Raw genomic sequence first — 9,686 nt, 5'->3', positions numbered from 1 at the left:
ATCACCTAGTAGAGAAAATAATTGGAAGCAAAGACAAAGGTGTGATTAAAAGAAATAGAGTTAAGGAGGAATTATTTCTGATTTCTCAAGTTGAACCTAAGAGTGTAGATAATCATGTAAAGATGATCATTGCATTCAATCAATGAAGGAAGAACTAGATTAGATTGTGAAGAATGAAACATGGGAGTTAGTTCTTAGAACTATAGAAAATAATGTCATAGGAACCAAATAGGCAGTCATAAACAAGATGAATGGATAGGGTGAAGTTGTGAGAAATAAGGATAGACTTGTGTGCAAAGGATATTCATAGCAAGAAGGAATATACTATGAGGAGACGTATGCCCCTATAGCTAGAATGGAAGTAGTATGAATGTTCTTGGCTTATGCAACGAATAAGAAGTTCAAAATGTATCAGATGGATGTTAAATTAGCTTTCATGAATGGAGAACTTGATGAAGAGGTGTAGGCTAAAGGTTTCCCTCTAACAAAGACAAAGATATGGTATGTAGACTAGAAAAGATCTATATGGTTTAAAGCAAGCACCTAGAACTTGGTACACAAGTTTGGATAAGTTTTTGGGGAAAAGCTTGGTTTCGTTAAAGGTATGATACATAGAAACTTATATATGAGAGAAATTAGGAATGGTTTGTTGATAATAGTAATGTTTGTTAATGACATTAAATTTGGTGGTAATGATGAAACAAGTGAGAAGTTTGTTGAAGAAATGAAGAATGACTTTAAAACAAGTATTATAGGAGAAATAAAGTTTTTCCTAGGTTTGTAGATTGTGCAAAATAGTGATGACATTTTCATTTCACAAGCAAAGTATTTAAAAGACATGCTGAATGAATTTGGCTTGGAAAGTTGTAAGCTTGTTGGTACACCTATGATAACTAGTCACAAGTTATCTAGCAAGGATGAGACACCTACAATTGAGTAGAAGAAGTATAGATCCATGATTGAAGGTTTGCAATATCGAACTCACACTAGAGTAGATATAGAAAATCGAATTGGGATTGTAGCTAGATTTCAAGATAATCCTAAGGAGTATCATTATGCATCCATAAAAAAAAGATACTTAGAAATTTGAAGGGAACATATGACTATGAAATATGGTATGATAGATCAAGTGATTTCACTCTATCTTGTTATATTGATGTAGATTGGGTAGGCAATATGGATGATAGAAAGAGCACTAGTTGTGGAGCATTTTTCCTAGGAGGAAGATTGGTTTCTTGGCTAAGAAAAAAAACAAGATTGTATTTCATAGAGTACAACTGAGGTAGAGTATATAGTAGTAGAAAATAATTGTAATCAAGTTATGTAGATGAAATAAATGTTGAAGAGTATTGGGATTAAGTTTGCAAAATCTATATATCATATATTGTGATAACACAATTATAGTAAGTGTGTCTAAGAATCTTGTATTTCATTCTAAGACTAAGCATATATCTATTAAGTATCATGTCTTGAGAGAGAAGGCATAAAAAAAATGATCAGATTGGAATATGTGAGTACTAAATATCAGATTGTAGATATCTTTATGAAGCCATTACCTAAAGATGAATTTGAGTACTTGAGTGGTATGCTTGGGCTTATGCCCTTACCTAATTTTGAGTAGATTATGTAGAGAGTGCATCAATCTAGTGGTATAGAGCATGTAGTGCCTACCCTCGTTGACATCTTTTCTGGACATTGTTGTCGTTATTATCAGACTATGATAGACTAGTTTTATGGTTGATGGATTAGTGGTATTGTTTTGACACTATCAGACATTATGTTATGGATTCAATTGGTATATGATGAGATCATTCAGACTTTACATTTCATTCAAACATGATGATCATTACATTGCTTTCAGTTATTGTTGATGATTAGTTAGATGGTTTATTATCTCATGTGTTTTATTATGGATACTTACCCCATACTTGCATGTGTATGGTGTGTGTGTTTTCTTATTGTATGGCATTTCTGATATGCTTAAGGAAGGGAGTCGTAGTCACCTGCTTAGTCGGGATCTATATGATGCACCACTTCCTGCCATTGTCTGTTTAGCTTAGCATTATATATATTGTATGCACATGCATGATTTTTTTGCAAGTTGCAGGTACTGGGTATCGACTTCCTTGAATTGCCAGGATGAGCGTACCCTATTATACTATCTCAATGATAAGAGAAGGGAGATAAATTCTCAAGTCCAAATCCCAAACCCTTAAGCCAATTGTCCTAGTGAGGTAGGACAAGTATCTGAATATTTTACCCACCGAATGTGTCGGATGACATAATTCATGATTTTTAACCCTTTAGACTGATTTTGTGTGAATTTTCTCTATGATGGGTTTTCATGTTTTATTTTGGAGGTCTATGGTGAATTTTCTATTAATTAAGTCTTAATAAATAGATTTAATTAATTAATTAATTTTTTGATAAAATTAATATAAAATATCATGATCTTTGATATTTTGATTATAATTAATTAAATGAGAATTAATTGAGAAAAAATGATTAAATAAAAGAAAATTAAAAATTAAAAATTAATAATAATTATAAATAATAATAAAGTAATAAATAAATAATAATAATAAAAGTTATAAAAATTAAAATGAAAGTTATAAATATTTAAATAGAAGTTATATAAAAAGAGAATTGGATTTATAAGCTTGCATGAGAGTTAACACACTTTTCTATTTCTCTTATGTCAACAACACGGAGGTTAGTGCATCAATTAAGCACATGGTGTCTACAACCCTATGGCTCATCTAGAAGGTTGGAAAAGACCCATGCTTAGTTGGTGACACCTTCTAGCTATTTCTAGAGGCATTCTAGATGTTTCTTGAGAGCTATTTATATTCAGGCATTCCTAAAAGCTTAGACATAGCATTTGGAGTGCAATTGGAGCATTGGAGGATTCGAGAACTCTGAAGAAGGGAGCTTGCTTTGTGAGTTTTCTAAGGAAGAGCGAATTAGCATCAGAATTCAGGTAGACTCTTGTGATTTTACTTATGCTATTTCCGCATCTTGCATTCCTTGTCTTCTTCGTGTCTTCCATATGTCTTCTGAGGAATTTCCTATTTTTATTGTATGCATTCTCAATATGGGTAGTTTAATTCATTTGAGAATTTTATATGCATAGATCTAAAAAGAACATGGGGCTAGGGTTTAGATTCATAGTCAAACCTGTTAGATTAATTATATGTCTATATGCTGTGATATTTGATTTAACTCTATATATATATATATATTCACACACACACACACACACACACACACACACACATATATATATATATACATACATATGTATATATGCATATATATATATATATATATATATATATATATTTCATTAAAAAGTGGAATGACACATAATTCGCATTGAGTGAATGATGCATCGCAATTGGAGGGATGCATTTTAATAAAACACAATATAATTATAAATTTGAATGGGCGGGGGCACGTGTCTTCCCACTCCCGCCGGCGATATTGCTAAAGCAGACTGCGGTACTGCAGAGTACCTACAGTTTGCAGTGTACCTACGACCGTAGTGTACCCTACGATCCACGAGTCATATATGTGTGTGTGTGTGTGTGTGTGTGTGTGTGTCGGTGGTTATAAATTGGCCGTGTGTTGTCAAATGTTTATTAATTCAATTTTTTTATATAATTTGTTTATAAGTTAATAATTATATATATATATATATATATATATATATATAAGTATATGTATGTATATACATTATTAATAATAAATAATTGATCTATTAATAGATGTTTAGAATTTAAAGAGTAATTTTGTAATAACAAGTTATTTTGAGCAATATAGGTTCAATATAATCTTTTAATTTGGAAAGATGAATATGAAAAGAATTTAAAATATTATCAAAACATGTATATAAAAGACATTTAGAACATTTAGAAAATTGAGTCTAATGGTTTTTGGGGAGAAACTTTTATCTACTAATACAAAAAAACATGGATTAGGTTAAACGTGAAAATTTTCCACTTGATATTTAAATTGGAAAATGTAAACCGAGACTTTTGCATTTAAATTCAAGTTTTTAAACTTAGTAAAACCAAAACATGTGTTTGCATTGTGTATTCTTTATGCTATTGATTTGTGTTTTGGGTTGACTAGTGTTGACCAGTTATAGGACGTCTAGCAGAGGCTTGGGAGTTATGTGATTGTGATGTCATGATGATGTTTTAATCTCGATCTTTATAAACCCAACCATGGTTATGTGATGGAATGCTCTATGTATTGTTTGTAATTACTAATTGTTATAGTTGAGATTCTTATGTATGAGACACTTGACTTAACCATTTTTGGTCATCGATTAGTTATCCTTGGTTATTTTCTAGTCGCCATGATGGGACTGTAATGTGGATTTATTCTTGATGATGTCATGTTGTGACATGTTTGACTCAACCATTTTTGGAGTCTTCGATCAGTATGATTGAGATATATTTTGGTTATTGAGAACCATTGGATACTTTGATTATCAAAGATACTTTAGTTGCCAATAGAGAGCTATAGTGTTCATGATTTTCTATGGATGCTTTCTCGTGGAGATTTGATTCTTTTATGCATATTTGATGATTTTATTATGGATTATCTTTGTGATTTTGAGATTTATGATTCCATGAGCTTAGGGTAGGATATCTGCATGTAGTGTTGGGAAGTGGCTTGCAATGGGGGCCAGGGCCCTAAGAGGCTGCCAAGGTAACTCATTGTAAGTTGGATTAATAAGCGATAACATTCACACCTATACTAACTGAATGAACCTAAAAAGATAAGTGTTTTGGTTCTCACCCATGCCTTGAGTGCTTGTACAGGCTAGGATGGGAGTAGTGAGAATGCATGGTTGTGACCTTGCATTCCATAGTATGCCTCGTCAGTATGAGAGGATACTAGTGACCGCATGAAATCAGTATGGACCCATGGAGTTTAGCTAACTGTCAAGATAACTTGTACATGATAAATGCGATGATACTTTCCCACTTGCATAGTAGGTTCCTACATTTTATTGTGTGCCTCTGGGATTAGATGTCAAATTTTGTGTCTGGAACATTTGAGTTAGTATGCTTTTACGATTCTTGGACTTGTAGAGATTTATGATATGTGTTTTGGATAGCCTGTTTGGGACTTGAGATTATCTCCTCAGCACGGTGGGAGTGGACCACTTAGGTACCATGCAGTCGGGTAGTAGTGTATTTTCCACTCTTATCATTTGAGATTCATTGAGACATCGTAGCTGATGCGTCCTTCATGATCGTGGTTATGTATCCTTTTATTGATGATTAACATATGTTAGATGATGTTATCTTATGCTTTTATTTTCATGTTAGATCACTTTCTACATATGATATAGTATATGTTAAGAGTGACATTCCTACTATGTTAATACTGATGATCTCTTTGGTGATTTGGAATGTTACGCACAGATGGATGGCTAGGATCCACGATGTTCTAATGATGCTATTAACGGTTGTGAGGAACCGTGCACTTGGTTTATTATGTTTGATCTTTATGATGGATGTATATGTTTTCTATGATGATGTATCATGTTTATCATGTGATTATCATTACTTTGATGTATCATGGATTAGAATAGGATGATGTACCTTATTCTACATATGTATATTCTTTTGAGCTTTTCATACCCTATGAAATGTATAGTGGATGATTGAGCATTTGGAAATGTAATGTATAAACATTGGACTTATCATTATTATTTCATGTGGATGTTGTACTAGATGGATTCATGTATGTTAAGTGTTTTAGATGTAATTCAGCATTAAGGGATTCTTAAAAAATGTAATCTGTTATGTATGTTATGTTTACTTTGAGATGGACATTGCTATTGCTTCCGTTATGATGCATAAGTTATTTGTGGTATTTATTTTCATGATAAAAAAAAATGCTAGTAAAATTAGTGAAATTCTAGGTTAATTCTTTGGATCCCTTGGTGGGGCATTATAGAGCACTATTGTTAGACTAGACTAAATGTTGATGCTTCCTATATGGGAGAGTATCTATAATGAGTTGAGTCATTAAGGAATCTTGGTATTTAGTATTGAATAGTGTCTTTGGATACTTGATCTAGTTGTGAACTAAAGCAATAAATTGACATAATGAGGCCTTTTGTCATTGATGTAAATGGGGAAGAGAATGCATGAAAAAGATCTCCTAAGTATGAATGAAGGAGATAGGCACATGAATTGGAGAGAGATAGTTATTAGGGAGATTTAGAAAGATTCAATGAAAAACATATCCTAAGTATGAATGGAGGAGATAGGTAGATTAATTGGGGAGAGATAATATTTGGGATATTTAAAAAGATTCATGTAAGAAAAAAGGAGGAATATCTATATGGGGGAGATATGTAGCATGAAGAGTTTTGATGTATGGGGGAGAACCTGAGAGTTTTTTTATGAGAATAATTATTTCCAGTGTTGCAGAGGTTTTTTAGATTTTATTGATGAAGAGGATTTGAAAAGATGAGAAAATCAATAACAGAGCACCATTATGTATTCTTGGAACTTAGATGTTTTTCATCTATGTTTCAATCAATGCTAAAGGGGGAGATTGTTAGCATTAATTATGATGCTAATCCTTTGTGGGAGTATCCTAAGCATTGGAGATTATAGACATGTTACATTCATGACTTTCTTTGTCATTGATATGAACATACCAGTAAGTTTTTGAAGGCTAACCGAGTAACATACATAAATCATAGTTGTATGAACAATATTTTGATTATCTAGTGATGTGTGGTCATGGACATGTTCTATACTATGTCCTAATGTTATAGTTCAATGTGTAGTAAGTTGAAGATGTATGGAAGATATGTCTAATTTAGAAAATGAAGAGGAGAGAAAGAGTACCTAAGAAGTGGTTTTTGATGATTGTATTATATATTTTAATAGAGTTATATTATAGAGATGCATGTTCAGTAAGTGACATAAGAATTTTTGATGATATGCTAGTGAGTGTGCAAGCCCTACTATCACACCTATGAGAAGTTGTATAGACTATGAGTTGGCAATGCTATTATGATTAAGAATTAATTAATTATCTTATTGTAATTAATTGAGAAAGTATCAAGGCTAACTCAAGGAATTATTTTGAAGATATGGTCTAAATGAAATATGTTTTCCTTGATTGTAATGTGGTATTAAGTGTATGTTCTATGTGAAGTGCAAAAAGGAGTAGAGTGTTTGAAGAATGCAATTAAGCAATCTGAGGGATTATTGGATGAGAGATTTTTTATCTAGTTACAAGATTATAAGGAATAGAAGTTTGATTGATAGGACAAAGAAAGAGGAAGGAGAAGTACTATCCATTTCTATTATTTTGCAAGGGATAATGTAGAGATCATTTGGACAGTGGGTTCATTGGTCCTTCCCCGAAGCTATTTTGACAGTGGGTCCATCTATCTTCTACAAATCCCATCAAGGTTGACATAACTCCTAACAAGGATTAAAAGTCTCCTAACAAGGACTAATATGTACTAAATGTTGTTATAGAATCCTAACAGGGTCTATCATCTAACAAGGAATATTTATATTAGTATATCATCTTCTGGGTACCATCCCCACCAGGATTTTCCCTCTGATCAAGGGTTTCCCTAGTTAACATACTTGGTGTTATTGTGCATGAGTATCTTGTTGTGGTTTTTGATTATATTCTTCATATGGTTAAATTTTATTAAGGTTGATAATTATGATCTTAGTTCGATAACTGATTCATCCCCCTTACCTCTCAATTATATTGGTAGACTATATATTCTAACATATTGCACTTGTTGATTACATGTTTTAGATTTAATAAGGATAAAAAAAAGTTATTTTGAAGACATATTTTCTATGCATGTGTCCAAGATATTTTCTCATTACTAAGGATAAGCAATTAGTGATTGATGAAGAAAAGCTTGAAGATTGTACTAAAAGATTGAGAGATTTGTTAACATGTAATATGATTTTAAGGGAAGCACTCTTCACAACCGTTCCTAAAAATGAATACAATCTGGTAAAATCTTTCACAATGTCAAATGAAATTTGGAAAGTTTTGGAATATACATATGAAGGTGATAATAATGCTGAGAAGGTTAGATTACTAAATTGGGTATGTTTATTTCAAGAAGCAAAAATGGGGGAAGATGAATAGGTAAGAAATTATTTTGGTAGAATATTAGAAATTGTTTTAGGAATTAAAGAATGTGATGAGATGAAGGGTGAAGATGAAATTGTATAGAATATCTTGAAAACCTTGACACCTACATATAAGAAGATAATGCAGATGATTGAACAAGTTATACCAAGCTTAGAAAATTTTACAAGAGAGACTCTTCTTTGAAGATTGGATGCAATAGAGATAAGCTTGAGATAGAGTGGAGATTTTTCTAGAATTAAGAGTACATTCAATGTATTGATTGTTTGACCTACCTTCCATAGGATTATGAGTACTAGTGGAGATTATCCTAGTAGGAGAAAAGGAAGAACTGATGAAGATAAAAAGCTTGAAGAAGGAATTGATCTACTTGTGAGAAGAGAACCTAAAGGTAAGATTTTTTTTTAAATGTTGGACTTGTAATGAATTTGGTCATTATGCTTCTAAATGTTCTAAGAGAGTTAATAAGTATAAGAGGAATTTAAAGCCTAGGAGATATAGAGAATGTATTTATGAAAATGATGAAGATCTGGAAGGTAGTGTGGAAATATTCTCGAGTGAAAGTGATGATGGTAGTGATCAACTAGGATTTATTGCAATTAAAGAAGAAAGTCCTGAAAAGGAGGAAGTTAGATAAGAAAAGGCATTTGTGTCACAAGTTAAAAAAAAGAAATCTAATTGGATTATAAAAAATATTTTTTCACATCATATGACTGGTGATATAAATAAATTTGTTGAGTTCAACAATTCCAATGGAGGAATTGTCAGATTTGAAAGTAATGTTGCTTGTCATATTAAGGGAATAGGATTTATTTCTCTTGATAGAAAAACAAATATTGATGATGTTTATTTTGTTGATGAACTGAAACATAATCTTTTGAGTGTTGGGTAGGTAGTTGACAAGGGGTATCGATTGTAGTTCATAAAGAATATGTGTATTATTAAGGATAAGAATGGTAAGATGATTTTTACTAGCACAAGATCAAGAGGTAATATTTTTTACTAGAATCTTATAGAGATGCCATGCTTGGTTGCTAAGGTTGATATCACTTGGTTATTGCACAAAAGGTTTTGACATATAAATCTTGATAATATTGTGAAAGTGAGAAGTACACTTTCTATTAGAGATTTTCCTAAAATAGTGAAGCCTACTAACATGGTATGAAAAGAAATGTGTTATGGCAAAGAAAAAGAAAAGTTCTTTTCTAGGAAAGAATTTTATAACATCAAAAAAGTTGGAGATAGTACACAAAGAATTGAGTTGTCCTACAAAAAGAAGAGAATTCTATAAAGAAAGACAATTTATGATTTTTGTTGATGATTTTACCAGGATGATATGGGTAGCATTTCTTAGAGAGAAATATGAAGCATTTGAGAAGTTTAAAGTATTTAAGAACATAGTTGAGAATGAATCTAGATTAAAGATTAATTGTTGAAGATCTAATAGAGGGGTATATGCAAGATCAAGCAGTGCCAAAATGTAGCGATGTGCAAAATATGTAGTTTTGAAATGTCTA

Source organism: Cupressus sempervirens, chromosome 1 (genome assembly GCF_028749045.1).
Source record: "Cupressus sempervirens isolate cs-2001-9-10 chromosome 1, ASM2874904v1, whole genome shotgun sequence".
Classification (NCBI taxonomy): Eukaryota; Viridiplantae; Streptophyta; class Pinopsida; order Cupressales; family Cupressaceae; genus Cupressus; species Cupressus sempervirens.
This window is presented reverse-complemented; position numbering follows the sequence as displayed.